The sequence below is a fragment of the Tinamus guttatus genome, unplaced genomic scaffold (genome assembly GCF_059628265.1).
Source record: "Tinamus guttatus ecotype Peru unplaced genomic scaffold, ASM5962826v1 Tinamus_guttatus_pri_ptg000229l, whole genome shotgun sequence".
NCBI classification, from domain to species: Eukaryota; Metazoa; Chordata; class Aves; order Tinamiformes; family Tinamidae; genus Tinamus; species Tinamus guttatus.
In genome coordinates this window covers 421,339-439,806 of record NW_028288763.1, presented here as the reverse complement: position 1 = coordinate 439,806, position 18,468 = coordinate 421,339, and positions in this window count along the sequence as shown.

Here is an 18,468-nt window from a genome sequence, read left to right as displayed (position 1 = left end):
TTCTGATCCATTCTGGAGATTACAGAGGTGGGTGACCCACCGTGCAGATATTACAGATGCACTGCAAGCTCAAGTTCTCTGCAGAGGTGGCCAGCTGTGGGCAAGACCACATGGATTGGAAAGCAAATGAATGTGGAGCTAGAAGGAAACCTGAACTTATCAAAACATTAGATAAAAGTTTCGTTACTTGCCTGCTCAAATCTGGAAGAGGGACACAGAACCATGTACTGAGGTGGTTTTGTACAGGGGCTTCTACAACACCGTGGAAAGACCCCTGCCACTTCTGACGGCATCCTAGTGCTATGGGAACTCAGCTGCCCTGTGACACTCTTAGCTGAATTTATCCAGCAGGAGACCTCTGCCAAATGCAGTCACTTTTGCAAAAGGCACCATTTATATTAGCTATCGCCCTGGGTCTTTCTCTGGGAATTTAGATCAGAACTCCTTCAAAACCTCCATCTGCTCCTTTGACCTTAAAATTATGTCATATTTGTGTTGCATACATCTTGAGTTCCAATAAAAAAAACTTTTGATATTATTTTGGCTTTCCTCTTAACTGATATAATTTCCTGTAGTCAGTGACTGTGACATTTGATCCTCCCTCTGTGTGTTAAGGGAAAACCAAAGCACGCCTAGCATGAGGGCTGACATTTACAGTTGTGAATTGGTTGTGTCTAGTTCTTGATCACGCAACCTAAGGAAGATCATCAGATAGCAATGCTGGTACATCTTCAAGTACTTCCTTTGAAAGTGGTGATAACACAAAGCTGCTAAGAGAATGAATTCTTCAAAGTGCTATGAGCCTAATCCTGTTTGCACCCATAATTACCTTGTTGTGTTTTTATAGAGGAAAAACCAATGTCTGGTGGCAATGAACTGCAAGACCAACTTGCTTCCCTAGCAGAAATTTATTGTGTGTGCCATTTCAAAAGATTTAAGCTAGAAATGCCTGCTCTTTCATGTGCAAGTGTCTGTAGGTATCTTGTTTTATTCCTTAGTGGGCTTCAAACAATTGCCTGGACGTCCTTAGAAGTTAGTTCTCTCCTCGCAAAGCCCTGCTGTCATTGCTGTGATATTCCAAGTGGGTTGCTGAATCAATCACTCCCACATGGATAAGAAGGATGTCACTTGTGGGGAGCAGGGCCAGCAAGGCATTTGGTTGTAGAGTTGGCAATGGGCAATGACGCTGCCTCTTCAAGCTAGGAACTAAACTAGCCCTGATTTGACGGTGACTAGTCTCAGGGACGTGGTCCAGCAAGGACATCGCCCAGCACAAGTCAATGTGACACTTCTGAGGAGCTCACAGTCCAACACATAGCTGTGGGGGAAAGTCTAGTTCTGAATATTCAATAAAAGCAAGGGCCATGTTCCTTTCCCTTGCGTAGACCTGTTGAGAGCTAGTCATTCTTTTGTAAACCTACAGGGGAGAGAAAATGACAGCTAATGTGGTTAAATCAAAAATGCTTGGGGATCAAAACTGAATGTTTTAATCTGTTTTTCATGCAATGAGCTGATTTACAGCATGCTTGATGTTTCTGAGCACTTGGCTAAGTGTGTGTCTCACTAGGAAGAGCTGGCATTTGGTTCCTCAAGCGTGTGACAGAATTTTACTAATCCATCACACAGGCACCCACACACTCCATAAATCTGTACAGAATATACAAATGCACTATTTACACTTGGGATGTACTCACAGACTTGGCACAGCTTGGATAGTAAATATAAAGTAACAGAGTTAAAGAGAATATTCCTGCAGCATGGAAGTGGGGAAAATAGAAATAAGCTTTACTGTTCCCAGATATCACTTTTGCCTTATATCATGATGAACTTGGTTCCCTTTTCCTTTACTTTTGCCTTATATAATGATCAACTTGGCTCCCTTTTCCTTTGCAAGTAGAAGCCCATAAAAACAAAGCTGCTTATGCTATTAAGCTGGAAAATTGACTATAGTGTATTGAATAAAACAAGCTCTCTTCTATGCAAGCCTGCTCCTTGACACACAAATTACAATGCTCATATTTAAATACTAGATAGTGAGCAATTTCTGATGAAAAAATATATGTGGACTAGTAAGTGTGTTTAAGTGATTTTATTTTCTCTGCAGCTAGTTTTGCAAACTGAACTGGGGCAATTCCTCAGGCATCCAGTGAAGTCATTTGTGTGTAAAACATTTGAAATATTTGAAATATTGACAGAAAATCAAGTTCATTTATCTCTTCAATATCCAGTAACCAGCCCGAGAATTGCTGGGGCAGAGAGGAGCCCTACAGGAGCTTGTGTCACTCCAAGTGATTTGATAGCTATGTGGCAAGGCAATGACAGAGACTTGGAACAGATCTGACATGTTGCTGCCTCCTGCTTGTCCTCAGTTTTTTGTTGTCCTGCTCTTCCAAAGCAAACTGCCAAGCTTGCACCAGGGGGTCTTTACGGAGGCACAGTGGCAAGAAAAAAAGGAACTACTAGCTGTAGAGCCCAGGAAAGGTATTAGGTACCCAGCTCTGGTGCCAAAACCCCTTCTCCTCAGGAGTTCCTTCCTGTGTTTACTACCAACCATCCTCAATGTCTATTGTCTATCCTTTTCCTTTTTTTTATTTTTTCCCTTTTCTTATTCTTTTCATATGTCCTCTGTTATGTTGCTATTGTAGTACCTGTGAGGAAACATCCCCAAAGTCACTACCAAATGTTTCTTTGACAATGTGGCTTTCAAGCCACAAAAGTAGCTGATCCAAATTCTTACTCTCCATGTGCTTAAGGCTTCTTTCTCTTCCATGCTTTTCCTAAAGAATAAAAGCTATGGTCAGTTTTCACACATCTGATTTTTTTTTCCTAGTGTATTAATGTTATCATAAAATAAACGAAAGTGTTACTTTGCGGGCTGGAGGAAATGAAAGAGTCAGTGGATATTGGCTTTTCTAATGATAGATAGTTTTCCTCTGGCATTCTAGTTTTTCTAGCATGTTTCCTAGCATGGTGGCAAGTTGGGGTGACTTGCGGAGAGACTGTTTTTTTAAGGTTAGAAGGAATCAAATCAAAGGAGCTGTCCTGAAGGCTGGAAACATCCCTCTCCCCAACATCTTCTATATCAGCAGGTGCTGTACTTTCTGGAATTTTGAAAGTAAAAAAATAGTCCATTTCTGTAGCACTTTGATTTGAAAAACATTAGGGCACCTTTTGCCATTGACTTTTAGTATCTACAGATTCCCAAGCCTTTCCTTGCCATGTCATTATATTACAACAGGGTTCCCCTAAACCTGTGTGTTCCAGCCTGTGAGTAAAATGAAAGTTTTTAAGGACTTTGTCCACTGATGTTCTTTCTTGGGCTGAACCTATGTGCTTCACACATCTAGATGAAAAGCCAACTAAATAGCATGAAATCAGATAAATCTGGAGGAGAAGAGGTCAAAACATGATGAATTTCATCTATGGAAGAATATCTGTTTGGCTGGTTGAGTTTGAGTAAAACTACTTAAATTTAGGTCCTAAAATCTTTCTGGCATGCCTCCGGAGAATTTTCAGTTCAGGTACTTTGTGCTTCCTATTTTCATCTATATTCCAAGTGCCAGACTTTATCTCCTGTATGTACTCCTGATGTTACCCTGGTCCTATCTCCTGCCATCTATGACAGTCTCTTTCTCTTGTTATAGTGAAGAAGTGCTTCATGACAGTCATATGGTTATAGTTCTTGAGAAGTGGATCCCAAATAGGGAGTAAGGCCAAGATGGAAAATGGACACTTGAAGTACATGAACTGAAACTCCCATGGTGTACTACAAATATGTGCTTTTTCCCACCATGTGTCTTTTCCCCAGGAAAACCCCCTCCTCTTTTTATATTATTTCATTTTTTTTTAAAAAACCCACTCTTCCACTTGCGGAACATTGTATTTTAATGAAAAAATATCAACCATCATATTCAACCATTGTTCTCCTGCCAGGGAAGTACATGTCTCAGTAGCTTAAAATGCATCACAGACTTACAGTGAAATGTCTGGGCGAATGATGGGTGCCACTTTGCTCCTGGGTTTTAGATGCCTTTCAGGATCAGCTGTTGCATAATGTGCAGGCCAGAGAACATAATAAATATTTTAGAATAAGGAAGCCCAGCACTAACTAGACTTTTATGGACCAAAAGCCAGTAAAAATAAAATCTATAGAGTCAAAAAGCCACAAGTTTCAAAGCAGTATGTAGCTGAGTATTTCAGGAAAGCTCTTGTTAAAAGTGTTCTTTAAGTATATCATATGCTTTTAAGTGCATCCAGTGAAATGCACTTCTAGAGCAGTTTCACTTCCATTATGTAATAGAAAAGAGTTTATGTACGTTGGACCACATTAACTTATGATACTATTGTGCGGAAAATCTCCCTGTCAAGAACTGAATGTCCAAAAGGAGACAGAGGATTCCTAAAACTTTATTCGAATAAAGGGATTGTGCACCGGGCATATCCCTGTGGGGTCTCTCAAATTGCTGGGGGACGCAGCCTCCCTTTTATCCTAATTTCCCGACCGAGGGACGCCCTCTCCTTTTCCCCATTGGCCAAGGTACTCAGAAGTTACAGCCTTCCCAGCCCGCCTACACCGAACTCCGGCCTCCCGCCATCTGTTCTCACCTGAGCTCACCAACTCCTTTGTCCCCCTTGCTGAAGAATGTGGGGGAATTGCCCTATTTCCCTCCTTTGTAAAGGCCCCATCTCCTTGCAGATGGCTCTTTTTGTCCCACTCGCTCATGGCTCCACTCAGTCTCCCCTCCCTTTGTCCTGCTCTTCAGCCAAACTGTGGAGAAACCCCCTTATTGATGAATACAGAAACTTGAGCTTTCCGCTCACTATAATAGTAATATCAGAAAGTCTTAGTGGAATCAGGTCTATCTATATATATTTTGTAAAGCTATTCTACAGACAGACCAAATGAAACATAGAGAAAAAAATAATAATACTCAAATTACAGCCTCTTTATATCATCCAGCTTTTCTACATATTCTTTCCTCTGTGCGTTCCAGTACTTTGCTGTTCTGCCTCCTTATCCCCAGATCTTCCTTCCTTTTCATGGCTCCCCAATGTGCTGCTTGCCTGGGTGGTCGAGCAGATGCCTTTTCATGGTGCCTGCTCCTTCTCTGCTCTGTTGCTCGGTGCTGCAGAGGTGTCACTGAGAAGAGATCTTCTAGAGAAGTTGCATTTGCAAGGCAAAAAAAGCTGTGAACAGTTTTTTCAAACACCAGCTGTCCACTGTGTATAAGAATTTGAAGTGTTTCTTAGTGATATGCAAGAAGAATTCCTTTGTCGTTCTTAGAACATAAAGAAGTCAAAGAGAGAAGTCCTATTGTTTAGGTTGATCTACTATGTTAGAGATGCAACAGCAGAAATATATCCATGTCACACTGTCCATATAATTTTCCATGCCTATTTCACCTTTCCATTCAAGGCAGCTAGGAGTACTATATGCATATGTGTGTGTGTGTGTATGTGTGTGTATAGTTTTGCTGGATGTGTTCCCTCTTTGGCAGGAAAATGTTGAGCAGGGAGGGTTTGAACATTTCTGGATGTTTGAGAACTCAGCAGATAGGATTCCACAGATACAGCTGTTGTATGCCAGGATATTCTGTGATTGTGTGTGGGATTTCTGGGTATTGCCTCCCAGTTGGTTCTGGTGGGAATGTGCTCTCTGCTGTATTGTCATCTATAGCAGTCTAATTTCTCCCAGAAGTGCCAGGTTCACAGTGTGCAAGTAGAATAAATGTGCAGCCCATAGCTAATAGGTATGTCACCCCCTACCCCCAGGTTTACTGTACGCTCTGCAGCTTTTGTGGGCATATTTCTATATAGAGAATCTTTTAATTGCTAATAATGTAAGCAACAGTGAATAGGGGTAGAGCGTTGGGCATTTCCTAAGGCAAAACATTGAGGTTACTGTTGGTACAATTCAAGCACAGACAGCACCCCTTTCACCAACACCCTTCTAAATTACTGTATCTTGGTAGGTGAAATCTAGCCCTGTGATCTCCCTGTCCAGCCCATGTAAAGTTTGAGTCCTAGTAATATTACTGATTTTGAAGAGCCATAAGGGTGAGTTTGATCTTGGTGCTTTTCTAATTCTTAAGTGGGATGTCCTTTGAGAAGTCCCTTGGTTCTACTGAGCGTGTAGAGCACAATGGCAGTATGGAAAAGGATTTTCCAGGATCTTGGACATGAAGCAGGAAGGGCAAGAATTGTTGATAGAATTCCTTATGGGGATCCCCACTGTAGAAATGTTGACTCTGGCTCATCACTAAGTTTAGAAACCATGAAAAACATGTACCATGCACTTTATACAGAGCAGATGGTGCAACAGGCTTTACTGATTACAGTGAGTCAAATAACAGATTGTCTTGAAGAGTTTGCTTGCTTTTGGCAGACAATTTAATTCAGCTCATAGTATGTTACTGAAGTTCACTGTGCATCTCTGCAAAAGTAGTCAGCTAGCACGTTTTATGTCATCTGCTTCATGAAAAGTTTCTTAAATGACAAAAAAAAATGTTAGGAGTTGTCTCCCTACTTTTACTCTTGAGTGGAGGTGGAGAAGTCTTTAATTTGTGAGAAAAAAAGGCAATTTGCAATCCATGAAATTGATTCATGTTTCAAAGACACTTCCAGCTGGTGTAAACTTAGGTTTTCATTTTTTTTTTTTCTGTACTTTCTGAAATAACTACTGAGTTATAGTTTGGAATAGAAGTATCATGAAAATCAGAGAATTCAGTGATCAACACATATCAACAGCAGCAAAGGACATTCTATCAGATTCTTCACCAGAGAAGACTAGAGAGTCTGAGCCAAGAGTTAGGAAATCAAAGTACTATTTAATCTTAATAGTAAGAACAAAGCACATGAACACAAATATTTAATAATAAAGAAGTCTGTGTGTAAAGCTTGACCGTATTGAGCATGATCATGCATGAGCATGATGAAGCTCTCCCAAGTAGGTTCTTTGCGTCCTTCTGTGTGTGTGGCATTGCATGTTATTCTCTTCTCCTGTGACGGATATGCTCCTTCCCCAGCTCATCCTGACTTCTCACATGTAGTCCTGTTCAGGTGTTAAGTACCACATTATCTGATCCTGGTAGTTGCCTCCCTGATTTCCTCCCCCACCCAGACATTAACCGTCAATAACAGTCCTGATGGCCCTATCCTGATGGGGAGATAAGGCTAACTGTGAGTACACCAGCCAACAGTCATTTCTGAATTGAAAGAATGACTATTAGTCAATCATCTTATCCCATAAATACGGGGACAGCCCAAGAGCCCATTGAGCTCTCCTTGCGTGGCAGCGGGCTGCACGCCGGGATCTCCCCTTGAGCAGGGACGCCTCTCAAGGATACTCCTCGAGGTTAAGAGATCCTTCCCAAGTGACTATGGCGCACCTTTCTCCTTCTGAATTTGTAAACCTTACTTTGTAACTGTGCACAAATTCCTTAGACATAAACCACTGACCAGGTCTGGGACTAGGACTGGATCCAGCCACACCCAGACTCCTCTCAGGAGGAGTTTGGAAAGCAAGGGGGTCCAGTCTGAACCTCGTGACCCAACGGGAGGGTGTCCTTGATAATTCTGTGTGTATCTTGAACCTCCATGCAGTAACTAATAAGTGACCTTGCCATAGAATCTCGTGAAACCATTGTCATTACCAATAAAACCTATTCCTGGTTCTTTCCCATGAGTGAAGTGCATTGTGTCACTCACCCCCAACACCACTCGTTCCGTGACAAAATTGGCGTAGTTGGCAGGATGGCAAGTTGTATCACTAATTCTTTATGCAGGCATGGAGTGAACCCGAGTCCCAGCTTCTCAGAGGAGTGGGCTCGTGATAGCTGGCATGATTGGGAAGCTGTGGAGGAACATTTAAAGTCGGCTAGAGGTTCCTTGAACCTCTATGGTAAAGGAAAGGGTATTATTTGTAAGATGTTGGGAACTTGTCTGGAAGCTGCAAAACAAGAACATAAAGAGAGGACTAAAACAGAACAGAGTAGAAACAGAAGGAAAGAAAAACACTGAATTGCTGTTATCCTTAAAGATCCAGCAATTACAAAAACAATTACAGGAAGAACAAGAAAAGAGGCAAAAATTGGAGAAAAGGGTAGAAATGATGCTTTTAAGGGCTCCTCACCCTCCTGAAGTGGTACAAATAAAGAAACTGATAGTATCCCCTGAGGACTGGGATGGGGACATCTGGGGAAGTTCCCTCAGTTCTGAGGATAGTAGCTCAGACAATGACAATGACCCCTTATATCCCTCTGAACCTCCTGTATATGAGGCTCGACCTATAGTGAAAACAGAAAGAACTGACGGACCCCGAGGTGGTGCTCCGCGATACACTACCAGGACTATTCCCTGGGACCCTTTACAACTAACTAACCTACAAGAGAAGTATAGCAGGAAACCAAGTGAAACTGAAACTGAATATCTGTGGCAAGTCTGCTTGAGTGGTGGAGATCGGATAATGCTGAGTGGAGACGAAGCAAACAGGTATTGGGGCCCTGGTGTTTTCCTAAACCTAGGACCTGACCCACCAGCTACTCTCCACTCAATCACCAGCCAAGTGGCCTACTGGGCTGGAGGAATAGATGCAATGGACCGGGGAGAATCCATAATTCCTATCAAATCATTAAGTGACTTATCTATTGCTGTCTGTATCCAGGCCATGCATGAACAAGGGCCTGACAATGCCCCCATATCTGCTATAGTGAATCCTGCAATGCTAAAACCACTGGTAAGAGGTGCCCCAGCCATCCTTAAGCACTATCTGGTGGCCAAATGGGATGAGATAAGGCGGGACACTGAATACAATGAGCAATTAGGTATTAATGACCCCCATCGACAGCTCCCCACTTGGGCTGAGCTAATGCAGGGCACAGCCAGTTATGGCCGTGAGATGGGTTGGTGTGATCCTAACAGCAATGCAAACTCTAAACCCCAAAGTGAACATCACAGAGTGAGACCAGTAAAGCAGGGAATTGAAATTAAGATCAAAGGGAAAGAGCAGCAGCTCTCACAGACTGAATTTAAGAAATGTAGGAATGAAGTATGGAGAAAAGCTCTGGCTCTAGGCATTCCAAGAGCTGCTATACAAGGTAAACCCACAAGCATAATTCTCAGTCTTGTTGAAGCATTCCAGAAATGAGGTAACGGCAAAAGGAAGGAGCGTAGATCGACTCCTCCAGTGCCAGACCCTGGAAAAAGAAACAATCCCTTCTCTTGCCTTAGACAAGAACTGCAAGAAATGAGTTCAAAAAATGGGTAATTGGGCCTGCCTGTCCAGCGAGTGGAGGCTTATCAGTGGATAAGTGATAATGGCCCCTATATCCTAATTCCTGTTGGTCCTCAGAGGCAATTAGTGAAGTTTTTAATAGATACAGGAGCACAGATCTAAATACTAACAACACAGAATGCCAAAAAGCTGGGTGTGCAACCTGGACGGCAAAAAGTTACCATTACTGGTGTGAATGGAGCAAGTGTTATGTGTCAAACTGCCAAGGTTAATCTATGGCTTCCAGGTGAGAGGTGTGTGTTGGCTACTCGCCTTGCAGTTAAAGATCATTATGAAAATATTTTAGGCTTTGATGTTTTAAATGGACGAACCTGTCATTTGCCAGATGGCAGTGTATGGTCATTTCCTTAAAATATTGTGCTGTGAGCCACGCAAAAGTACTTAGCTGAGTTGGCTGGACTTGTCTGGTGTGGTTAGCAAGTGGGCCCAGATGTTACATCAAAGAGACTTGCTCCTGCCATGTTCTTTTAGCTTTGTCATGTCAGAAACTGTTGTCAAGTTACCCGCTTGCTATGAAGCTGAGCTGATGATAGATTGGATATGCCAAAGACTGGATTGCAACAGAGTGTTTACGAATGATGTCTGAGGAGATTGAAGTCCTACGGACTGTGACTGTGTGAGGTCCCAAGTGGTGATGACTTGTCTTGCAAATTATTATTTTTTTCTTTAAAAGTATCATAATCTGTAGCTGATAATGCAAATCACTGCACATGTTTCACATTTCATTCACTTGCCACGCATCCAATATGTCAAATCTATTTGTCAAGGTATGATTAATGCTTTCATCAGAGGATGATAATCTGTGATGTTACTGAGGAGCCTAGTTCTTCGCTACAAACCCTAAACACTCACATATTCTGTGCTGCAGACCACTAGTCACTAACTACCTTGCCCAAAATGGCAGCTCTCACACCATCAGATGCTGTGCACTGCCACGTGACACATGTGTAAGTGCAAGGTATGACTTAGGCTGGCTAGGTTAAGGATGGAGAAAGGAGGAGGTGTGCTGGCGTCCTGCCTGTACACGATTCCTTTTAGCCTCTGATTTTTCAAGCAGCAGATGACAGCATGTTCTTCCCAGCATACCCAGCCAGTTAACAGACTATGTCATTGCCAGCTGGTATGATTTTTATTGTCCTTGTTATTTATTGTGATTTGCCAGTTTCCCTAGGTCAGTCTGACTGTCATTTCCCATTATCACCAGTGGGATTGAAACTAGGAAGCAGGTAGGAGGGGGCTGTCATTTTACTGTCATTTAGTTACCCTAAATTCAAAAGCACTCAAAGTACAACTTAATATATTTTTAATTGTCTCTTCTAGGCATAAACAAACAAACAAAAATGCTTCATATTTTCTCAGTTAGGGTTCTTCATATCTTATTTCCAAATGAGATGGTGATAGTGACTGTGCAGGAGGACACAATAAAGACACCTGCCTCAACCCAGCCAAATAGTTGCCTGAGAACCATCAAGGCTGGCTCCTGTAGAGCAATGTGTTTAATGTCCAACAGGCAGAGAACAGTCTGCTTTAGTATCAATTTACAGGTGGCTGGTGCAGAGCCTCAGAAAGGTGGGCTCCGGTCTGAGTCTTTGCCAGGGGCCAACTCTGTTGAGCAGCTGAAATGCAAGTCCTGTGGTCGCAACATTAGGCTGATTTCTTACTACCTTGCTCCACGTGTGCTTAAGCCTTCAGAAACTGTCTATGAAATGTTGCCAGCATATAATGGTGGTAATTTACAGTCAGCCTGGCACAGGAGTAAGTGACCATACAATATTCAAAGCAGAAGAGAAGAAAATCACTCAGATCTGTGAGTGAGCAGAGGTGGACTGCACATGAATGTACAACCAGTCACCTTCCTCTTGTTGCCCTGGAGAAATACTTGACCTTGTCCAAAATTTGTATTTTTTGGATCCCATAGATGTTTTTTTTTCAAGACACCCACCATTGACTTAACTGTGAATTCAGTGGGAGTTAAGCCAAGCTGGAGCGCCAGGGTAAAGCCTTTTCAAAATATGTAATCTGCCATTCATGGGGATGTTGCATGGAAGCTTTCCAGAGCAGCTCTTGGGCCAAACAGAATCTTCTCCGAATTCTTGTAAGAGTGCAGGCTCCATCAGTTAGATGCAAATGGATGTGAATGTAGGATGGGTGTGCAAAACCTGGGTGCTTACCTGCTGTAACAGGAACCACTGATGCTACTGCTACTTTTCTCTGGAACAAAAGCCTTTGTAGACTGCTGCTCTAGAAAGTCCATTTGTTGCTGGCCTGGAGTCAGTCAAACCCAGAAACATTTGTTTACAGTCCTAGTAGCAGCATGAAACATTCCCTTCAGTTTTGCAAATAATCTATTTTTGATTAACATCAGACACTTGTATTGAGTTTTCAACTGCAGTCTATTTGCATTCTTAGCCCTATTTGCATGTGAACAAAGGATATTTGGGCAGGAACAAGGAAATTTCCTTATTACTTTCTGTTATCTCAGATTTCTTCTCATTCATGTGTAGAAGCAAATCCAGCATTATGGCTTAAGAATTAATAGTGTATCAAGGAGTTGAAGCAAACAGTTTATGGCAATCCTGTTTCCATAATTCGGGGGGAAATAACTGCACACAGTCTTTCCAAAGAAAAGGGGTTGGATTTTAACTGACTGTTAATCAACCATGGCAAAATTGATCTGCAAATAACCTTACTTAGTGTGCTGGAAAATTCCCTAATAGCAGGACGTATGGTGTTCCCTGAAACTCTTCTTACTGTGGCTTGATAGCTCTAGCATGCCAATTGCTATTAGTTTAATTTCATATTTATCTTTCCGTGATGATGTGTTTTAATGGGTACTTTGGCCTGCTAACCTCTAATGAGGGTTAAAAACCAAAAACAAGGTCATTTTGAAAGCTAGATTTATTTCACAGTGAAGAACACACTGAAGCAGAAACCGCATGTTTCCAGACATGGTTCATGCCGTTCCCTATGTCAAGCCTTGTGAAAGTAAGCAGGGAGATGCCGTTGCACTGGCAGGTGCAAAGAGTATGTGAGGTTATTTGACTCCTGCACAAAAAGGCATGAATGCAACTCTGTACTTTGGTCCTTTGCAGCTGAGGGGAGCACCTGTGTTGCATCTGCTGTCCTGGCAGGAGGTGGGGAGAGCTGGAGGGTGAGGAGCAGGCTTGCTCTTTGTTTTGATCCTCTGCAGCTGGAAGCAGGGGGGTAGCAGGTGCTTCAATCCAGGCAGCAAATAGGCCATTGGAGAACTTGGTTGAGTGGCACCTGTGTGGGGTGTGGTTGAGTTGGGTTCGGTTTGATTGTGTTGGTTTGGGTTCTATTCGATTGTGCTGGAGTTGGATTCAGTTGCATTGTCTCATCTTATCCTGCTATGGGTCTTCGGTGCTTGGGGCAGGGTGGCTTCAGGGTAGCTCCCATGGGGCAGGATATGGTTGAGTGCTGTCACCCACGATAGCAGAAACCAGGTGAAGCTCCACGGAAGTGAGTTTTTTGGCAAGAGGCTGAGTCTCTTTCAGCTGAGGAAGGTTGCTGAGACACTGGGTGAGCACAAGGGGCAGAGACCAAGTGTTTTCTGGTCTGAGGCCAAGCTTGCCTTGCAAGTTGACACAGGGTGGGCAAAGCTTCTCCTGACTTGGAGGTGAATGTGTTGGTGTGGAAACCCAGAGCACATGTACCCACTTACAGTCCCACACTGCACTTTGGGGAATGAGCCTCTGCTTGAGAAGCCTCTTGAAAAGGAGGAGCTTTATCCCCAAAACATAATGGCCATTGCCAGCTGCCTTGCGCAAGCAGCTTTATTTCTGCTCGGGAGTGCTTGTTGATGGAGGAGGAGGGTGAGTCATTTTGTTGGGTCTGCTCATCGGGAAAATGTCGTGCTCGGCCCCCCTCCACTCTCCAACACCTGCCCACGCCACAGGAGCCGCCTCGCAGCTTTGGGAACCTAAAATAAAAGAACCCTGAGATTCCCTCCCCCTCCAGCTCCAACAGTGCTATTGGAGCTATTTCTGAAGCTGTTACTTTGTGTTTTCTTTTTAATCTGAAAATTATTTATCAAATTATCTTGACTTTGGAAAACATTGCTGCCTGGGACAGGCAGATGAGTGTGCTCTATTTTGAGTCAGGAGGTCCCAGTAGGACAGATGGACAGACACTGCTTCAGATGTGGCAAAGGGTCTGCCATAAGCTCATTGAGTCATCCCCGGTGTCCACTGAGCACAAAACCATTTCAAAACCCAATAGGTTTTCCTAAAGGCACCTCCAGTTAGCACTTGGAGGTCTATTTGGATGCGATCTTGGGTACCTGGTGCTGCAGGGTTTATCTGGGCAGGATGGGTTTTTTTTTAGTACTCTATGCATAAAAAAAAAATGAAATCTGCTAATTCTGGAGTTCTGCTGGAGGAATGGGACAAATCGCCCTCTTTAAGTCTTTTTTTTTCTTGTTGTTGAATTCTGTTATTTTTCATTTAAAAATGCTTTTCTTAGGCAGCTGCAGCATCTGATTTTGTGTAAGAGAGACTTTCTGCATCTTAAATTCTACATGGAATTTCCTTCTTAAGTATCTAAATGGAAATCATGACTAAACTGGGAATAATCAAGGAAAGAAGAATTTTTACTCATTGTGTTCTGCTGTGAGAAGTGAGAATCTGAGCAAATGCAGGTTAAATTATAGGATATTTCTGGCAGATGGGGAAGAGGCACTAAGTTTACAGTGAATCAGAATAGTTGAGGTTGGAAGAGACCTCGAGAGATCATCTAGTCCAACTCCCCTGCTCAAGCAGGGACACTGAGACACATGGCACAGGGTTGCACCCGGATGGGTTTTGAACATCTCCAAGGGAGGAGACTCCACAACCTCTCTAGGCAGCCTGTCAGCCTAGACAGAGCCAGGGCTCTGTCACCCTCACATGAAAGAAATCCTTCCTCAAATGGAGGTGAAACTTCCTGTGTTTTAATTTATACCCATTACCGCTTGTCCTGTCACTGGCCACCATTGAGAAGAGTTTGGACCCATCCTCTTTACATTTTCCCCTCAAGTATTTGTACATAGTGATAAGATCTCCTCTCAGTCTTCTCCAGACTAAACAGGCCCAGCTCGCTTAGTCTTTCCTCATACAATAGATGCTCCAGTCCCTTAATCATTTTCTGGCTCTATGCTGGACCCTCTCTAGAAGCTCCATGTCCCTCTGGTACTGGGGAGCCCAGAACTACACACAGTACTCCAGGTGCGGCCTCACCAGAGCTGAGTAGAGGGGCAGGATCCCCTCCCTTGACCTGCTGGCAACGCTCCTTTTGATGCAGGCCAGGATCCCCTTGGCCTTCTTGGCCACGAGGGCACACTGCTGCCTCATGGTTAACTTGTTGTCAATCAGGACTACCAAATCCCTCTCCATGGATGGAGCTGCTTTCTAGCAGGTCAACCCCTAATCTGTACTGGTGCCTGGGGTTATTCTTCCTAGGTGCACTACCCTGCACTTGTTCTTGTTGAAACTCGTAAGGTTCCTCTCTGCCCAACTCTACAACCAATCTAGGTCCCTCTTAAGATTATATTTATTTGTAAAACCACATGGATTCATTAGTACAAGTCAAGAAATATCTTTTTTTTTCTTTTTTTTTTAAAGGCACTAATGCAAGACAAAACTTTTAACTAATAAGGATAATTTTGTCTGCCTTAGATAACAGGGGGGATAGTAAAAGCAGCTCAGTGTTAGACACTTAAAGGACAGCTTTGTTTGGGTAAAATTCAACAGTGAGAAAATGTCTCGTATACTGCCACATAAAGGACCATGAATCTTTCCAAACAAATGTTGGTTGCCTATGAAGATGGTCCAGACACATGCAGTCAAGATAGGTGCTGAAAGCTCTGCATCCCCCAAGATAATGTTTTCAAGTCTGTTAAATTCATAAGGCTGGAAAAACTGTGAAGTCTAAGCAAGCTGACAGAGACAGTTAATAAGTGATTTATTATTATTATTATTGTTATTAAAAGCTCAGCAGTTGCACTTCCTGCCTTTGCTCTGCTTTTCAGATTCCAGTGTTTGAGGTTCTTGGTAACTACCATGGGGTGAATTACTGGTGTGATATTAGCTTCTGTATTCTCCTTTATTCAAAAAAAGCCCCAAACCAAACCAAATCCTACTTTAGAAGCTTTTTCCCTTTTGGCCCCACTTTATTTCTTTGCTTTCAGCCTTGCCCTTTATTAACTTTTCTTTGTTTGGGGAAATAGACTTAATAAACAAAATGGCTTTATAATCTGAGACTAGTTGATCAACTCAAAAAATGTCCTAAGACAGACAACAGCAGCTTGCAGTTTTTTTTCCAAGTTTCTCTGAGGTGCAAAGGAGAAGATTTATGTATTGTCGGTACTGAATTGCTAAGATTTAAAGGAGTGAAACAAAACACCATGACTTAGAACTAGCATTGGGGAGTGAATTAACATTAAAAATAATCCATAAATCAAGCAAAGCACTGGTAAAGGCTGTGTTAGCTTTTTGTAGGCTGACAACCCAACTGGATACACTCAGTGTGAGAGACACACGCTAGACTTAACATCCTAATTCAACATCCTGGGGTAGGAAAGCACGATGTGTGATCGATGCTAGGAGGTGGGTGTGCAGTGATCCAGAGAAGGTGGAGGAAAAACTATTTATGATGCTGAAAAAGGTCTGTATTTTTTCACCCAAAAAAGTGCTTGTGGTTTAATGGAGTTACTGCCCTAGTCAAAGACAGCTAATGGTACTCACTGCCTTGAGGTGTAGCGTGCTTTCAGTGTTCCTGCCCAATAAACAACTATGTCATTAAGCAAGGATTTAACCACATTAGCCAGGGGTTGCCAAAGCACAATAACTTTGTGGCTTGCTCCAGATCCTACAGGAATGTTTCCACTGCATTGTATGGATGGAAAGTTTGAGTGCGTTTGCTGACCTCTACACCATGAATTCAAAATGACATCAACACTGATACTGTCTTCAACTCTAATAAACTAGAAATACATAAAAATAGCTTAAAACAAATAGGTCTTTTTAGAAAGAAAACAAAGATTAAGGTGGTTTCCCTTACCCTCATTCTGCAAACTGTTCACACACAGATTTGGAAGCAGCTCTGAAGCTTCAGAGATGCCACCAGACACACCTTGTTCATATAAGAGCACTCGTAGCATTGTACTACAGAATTAAATAGTACAAGGGACAAAAAAATGATTGATAAGGCATTATATTTTCGTGTTAGGAAAGCACCAGCGTTGCTCTGCAAAGGAAACAAATCGATATGACAATCTTCCCTTGTACCAGGGAAACTTAGCATGTGTTAAGTGTGACCCAGTGCATGTGACTTCAAGACCCCCAAAGCCTGAAACCTTTGCCTTGAACTCTCATGAAAGTGATGGTGAACAAAGCTTCATGCAATGAGCTGCAGAGAGTGGCCAGCCACAGGCGTGTTCATCTTTGACTTGCATATGGTCATGCTTGTTCACACATAAAAGCCAATTTATCTGGAAGTGGCCATGAATGTGCATCTTTCTAACAGGAAACAACTTGTAATTATATGGAAAAAGCATTTCTGAGTAGAAAATGAGCGCTCTGTCAGAGGTCTCCTGTGTGAGTGGATGTCATGGAGCAAGCAGATGCTTCATCATACTAATGTTTCAAAAGTAAGGATAGCTGAACCCAAAATGCTCCTTTTATGGTCAATAGCTGACAGTGAGGAATAGTTTGGTTTTGTAATAGGGATGGGGAAAAGCAGGATATTCCTGGTTGGTATTAAAGATTTGTTTGCTTCTTTTCTTTCTTTAGTCTGTAACTCACTGCTTTTACGCTCTTTTGCAAAATGCTTTCTAGATCAGTTGGTGCTGCAGCTATAAAAAAACCAAAAGAACAAAGCAATAAACCAGTTTAATTGAGCATAACAAATTAAACCACTCTATTAAAAAAAAAAAAACAAAGTAGCTATAAATCATGGGGAAAGGAAGAGCAGTATTTAGAAGTTGTGTCACAGAAATGTGATTGTTTTCAGGAGAAGGCCTTTGGGGAAAAAGGTTGTTTTGAATTGCTTTGTTTCCCCTGTTAAAAGGAAATAAAGATATTTTGTATTACTTTATTTTTTGCCTTTGTGTATTTGGAAAGGAAATGCAAGGTTTGCAGAGCGATACTTCCAAGGAGGGAGGTGAGATGGAGGTTTTGGGTTGTGTGGGACCTTCTTGTTTCTATTGGACTTTTGTGCTTTCCTTATTTGGCAATACAAAACCTATTATTCTGGAAGAGAAAGACGTTAGAAGAGTGTAGTTTGGTTGTGGCAACTCATTAAAAAATCAGAAACCACCCCAAAGTTCCTGGGAAAGAGCACTGTGTGATGGAGGTGACTGCTTGCTTGACTGTGCATATGCAGTCCTGGCCCCACACTGGCATGGACAGCACAGAGAAGCTGCTGGGCACTAGGGTACACCAGGGAGCCCTTCCTTTCCCTTGAATGTGTCCAAGACCCCTATTGGTGTTGAAGTTTGAGCACCATTGGACACTTCTGCTGGCCCTCCTCTTGCCAGGGAAGGTCTTCTAGACAAAGAAGGGACATGGGACAGGGCTCATCAACTTGCTGAATAAAGGAGGAGGGACCCCCAGAGGGTGAGCTACCTCTAGTAGGAGATTATGGAATGTGTTGTTTTGGATTTGCTCCCGTTGGCTGTGCTGCTCCCATTGAGCAGTTACTGGATGCCTGTTACTGAATGAATTTTCCTCTTTTGCTACAAGTGTGGTCATTTGCCCCTGTTCACTGTCCTGGTTTTCAGTATCCAAGTGGTGTGCGTGGAGGACTCCTCAGAGGTGTTAACCACTGCCAAGCTTCTTATCATCGTTTGTACTTGTTTAGCATTTCTCAAACACAGGTGCCTTACATGAGAAATCGCATTTTCCTGAGGCCCCGAAAGTGCTTCAGAAATGTCAGTTGACTGCAGTGCCAAGGGTTTTTTTTTCACATAGCAGGTTTATTATTATATATATTATGCCCCTGTTATTTTTTAGCAAGCTGTTGAAGATGATAGAGTATTATTGTCCATCTCTCCCTCCACTTTTTTTTTTTTCAAATTACACCTCACCAAACTTTTGGTAGTGGAGATGCTTTTAACCCATAACTTGCACTTGTTCAGCTTATACCAGACTTTCTCACTGCTAAAGGAGGCCTGTTTAGAG